Source organism: Bubalus bubalis, chromosome 5 (genome assembly GCF_019923935.1).
Source record: "Bubalus bubalis isolate 160015118507 breed Murrah chromosome 5, NDDB_SH_1, whole genome shotgun sequence".
Lineage (NCBI taxonomy): Eukaryota > Metazoa > Chordata > Mammalia > Artiodactyla > Bovidae > Bubalus > Bubalus bubalis.
In genome coordinates, this window is record NC_059161.1 from 36,996,026 (window position 1) to 37,000,205 (window position 4,180).

Below are 4,180 nucleotides of genomic sequence, written 5' to 3' on the forward strand. Positions count from 1 at the left end.
CAAACCAGTCAGTCCTAAAGGAAATCAACCCTGAGTATCCATTGGAAGGAGTGATGCTGAAACTGAAGCTCCAATACTTTGGCTACCTTATATGAAGAGCTAACTCACTGGAAAAGACCCGAATGCTGGGAAAGATTGAAGGCGAGAGGAGAAGGGGACAACAGAGGATGAGATGGTTGGATGGCATCACCGACTCAATGGACATGAGTTTGAGCAAACTCTGGGAGATAGTGGAGGACACAGGAGCCTGTTGTGCTGCAGTACATGGGGTCACAAAGAGTCAGACATGATTTAGTGTCAGAACAGCACTAAATCCACGTTGAAATATTTTCTGAGTGTTCCCTGCACACCGGGCACTAGCCGACACACTGGATGTTTTTGCAAGTCTATTCAGTGATTAGGCATTCACTCTACTTTAAGGACATTACTTTGCCAACAAAGGCCCGTCTAGTCAAGGCTATGGTTTTTCCAGTGGTCATGTATGGATTCGAGAGTTGGACTGTGAAGAAAGCTGAGCACCAAAGAATTGATGCTTTTGAACTGTGGTGTTGGAGAAGACTCCTGAGAGTCCCTTGGACTGCAAGGAGATCCAACCAGTCCATTCTAAAGGAGATCAGCCCTGGGTGTTCTTTGGAAGGAATGATGCTAAAGCTGAAACTCCAGTACTTTGGCCACCTCATGTGAAGAGTTGACTCATTGGAAAAGACTGATGCTGGGAGGGATTGGGGGCAGGAGGAAAAGGGGACGACAGAGCATGAGATGGCTGGATGGCATCACCGACTCTATGGATGTGAGTTTGAGTGAACTCCGGGAGATGGTGATGGACAGTGAGGCCTGGCATGCTGCGGATTCATGGGGTCGCAAAGAGTCGGACACGACTGAGACACTGAACTGAACTCGACTACTTTAAGGAACTCACTTCTTGGCAAATAGAAGGAGAAAATGTGGAAACAGTGACAGATTTTACTTTCTTGAGCTCCAAAATCACTGCAGATGGTGACTTCAGCCATGAAATTCAAAGACACTTGCTCCTTGGAAGGAAGGCTGTGACAACCTCAGTTCAGTTCAGCTCAATCGCTCAGTCATGTCAGGCTCTTTGCCACCCCATGAACTGCAGCACACCAGGCCTCCCTGTCCATCACAAACTCCCAGAGTTTACTCAAACTCATGTTCATTGAATTGGTGATGCTATCCAACCACCTCATCCTCTCTCGTCCCCTTCTCCTCCCTCCTTCAGTCTTTCCCAGCATCAGGTGGCCAAAGTATTGGAGTTTCAGCTTCAGCATCAGTCCTTCCAATGAACACTCAGGACTGATCTCCTTTACGATGGACTGGTTGGATCTCCTTGTAGTCCAAGGGACTCTCAAGAGTCTTCTTCAACACCGAAGTTCAAAAGCATCAATTCTTTGGTGCTCAGCTTTCTTTATAGTCCAACTCTCACATCCATACATGACTACTGGAAAAACCATAGCCTTGACTAGATGGATCTTTGTTGACAAAATAATGTCTCTGCTTTTTAATATGCTGCCTAGGCTGGTCATAACTTTCCTGCCAAGGAGTAAGTGCCTTTTAATTTCATGGCTGCAGTCACTATCTGCAGTGATTTTGGAGCCCCCCAAAATAAAGTCTGCCACTGTTTCCCCATCTATTTGCCATGAAGTGATGGGACCAGATGCCATGATCTTAGTTTTCTGAATGTTGAGCTTTAAGTCAACTTTTTCACTCTCCTCTTTCACTTTCATCAAGAGGTTCTTTAGTTCTTCACTTTCTGCCTTAAGGGTGGTGTCATCTGCATATCTGAAGTTTTTGATATTTCTCCTGGCAATCTTGATTCCAGCTTGTGCTTCATGACAACCTAGACAGTATATTAAAAAGCAGAGACATCACTTGCCAACAAAGTTCTGTATAGTCAAAGCTATGGTTTTTCCAGTAGTCATGTACAGATATGAGCTGCTGCTGCTGCTAAGTCGATTCAGTCTTGTTCGACTCTGTACAACCCCATAGACAGAAGCCCACCAGGCTCCCCCATCCCTGGGATTCTCCAGGCAAGAACACTGGAGTGGGTTGCCATTTCCTTCTCCAATGCACGAAAGTGAAAAGTGAAAGGGAAGTCACTCAGTTGTGTCCGACTCTTAGAGACCCCATGGACTGCAGCCTACCAGGCTCCTCCATCCATGGGATTTTTCAGGCAAGAGTACTGGAGTGGGGTGCCATTGCCTTCTCTGACAGATGTGAGAGTTGGATGTAAAGAAGACTGAATGCCGAAGAATTGATGCTTTTGAACTGGGGGGCTGGAGAAGACTCTTGAGAGTCTACTGGAGAGCAGGGAGATCAAACCAGTCAGTTCTAAAGGAAATCAACCTGAATATTCATTGGAAGGACTGATCCTAAAGCTGAAGCTCCGACACTTTGGCCACCTGATGTGAAGAACTGATTCACTGGAAAAGACTCTAAAGCTGGGAAAGATTGAGGCAAAAGGAGAAGGGGGCGGCAGAGGATGAGATGGTTGGATGGGATCACCAACTCAATGGATATGAGTTTGAGCAAACTCTGGGGGACAGTAGAAGATAGACGAGCCTGGCATGCTGCAGTCCATGGGGTCGCAGAGTCAGACAGGACTTGGCAACTAAACAACAACAGCAAAGGAATGCAATAGTTCTAGAAGCTGAAGGAAGCTTCCTGATTCCTCAAAGAGAAATCAGGGAAGAGTTGGACAAATAGTTTGCCTCTCTTCCTCGCTGCCCCCTTGATTCTGTATATTCTGCTTTCCCAACAGACACAGGAAAGGGGAGGTCATTCCAGAGGAAAGGCAGAACCTTCGATGATTTAGGAGCACAGGTGTTCGCTCTGCCGGGGCCAACAGGGTCTGCTTTTTACAAGCTCCTGAGGAGGAAATGCATCTGACGTGTTGTCACCTCCCTGGTTGCTAACAGAGCCCTGGGGCTGGCGGAGCGGCGGGTGAGGCAGCCACAGGCAGGCGGACGGCAGTAAAGATTTCCAGAAAGATCGCGCGAGCTGATGCCCCAGCCACAGGAGAGGGACGGAACCTGCAGCCAGCAGCCAGGCTGGAAAGTCTGTGTAAAGGACACCTGGAGGAAACGGGGCCTCCACCCCTCTCCGCCCCCCTGGAACCCTGCCTCTCGCACCCACTCCCCACCCAAGCGGTTCACAGCCCCGGAGGCTCACCACGTCTTGATCATTTGAAAGCTCACTGGTTTCTCCCGACACATCAGAACTTTTTTTTTCTTTCCTCCTTTTTGAAAAGCCTTTTTGTGAGGTTGGGAGTGACCCAAAAGTAACCTCTCTATTCCTGTCTGAAGGGAAAATATTTCCAGATCAGAGGAGCAGTCTGCAGTGCTAAGCCCGGGCATATATGAATACTCGATTATGCCTCTTAAGTCCCGAGTCAGTCACAGTTTCAGAAACGAACCGTAAGCGGAGCAAAGGCGTTGTGAATCAAGAGGTTTATTATTTTCCCCTATGAAGTATTTTGAAACTGAAGTTTCCACATTTTTAAGGGTTTGATGTCATAAATTCCCATGTAGGACTGCATTTTGAAAAACAGGGTCATTGTATGTGTGTGTGTCCGAATGTGAGAGGTTTAGTACATAACTCAGAACCAGGAATTTGAGATGCACAGGCAGGCCAGGCCACTGGGCATTTGCTGTCATGAGTTCATGTGATGGTAAGACTGTTCCGGAACCGTCTGGAAGTTAAATGTTAGTCTTCTGAAAAGAAGTAGGACCTCCCAGCCCAGCTGTTGTTATGGCAAGTGCAATGTAAGCACGTTTCTATTTAAAACGCTCACACCTGGTACTTGACTATTTCTTGTTTTCCAAAGGGTACCCTCTCTCCCCCGAATTTTCTTTTACACCTTCCCTTTTCCATGCTAGTCTGGCTTAACCCAACCTGCTGGGTTTAACCCAACCCAAAGGCATGAAGAGGAGGACATTTTTAAAAGGAGCCGGAAAGTTGTGGTCTTGTGCTGCCAGAACCAGGCTCAGATGGAGACAAGACAGCCCTGGAGACAGTGATGGGGGTGAGGGATGGAGAGACGTGGCAGACTGGAAGAAGAAGGGTTTCCCTGGCTTCGTGTGAAAGAATTAAAGGCAGATACTCAGTACTAATGCCTTCACAGCCTGTTTAGTAGGCCCTTGGGTGCCCCCTGGGATCCAGGGCA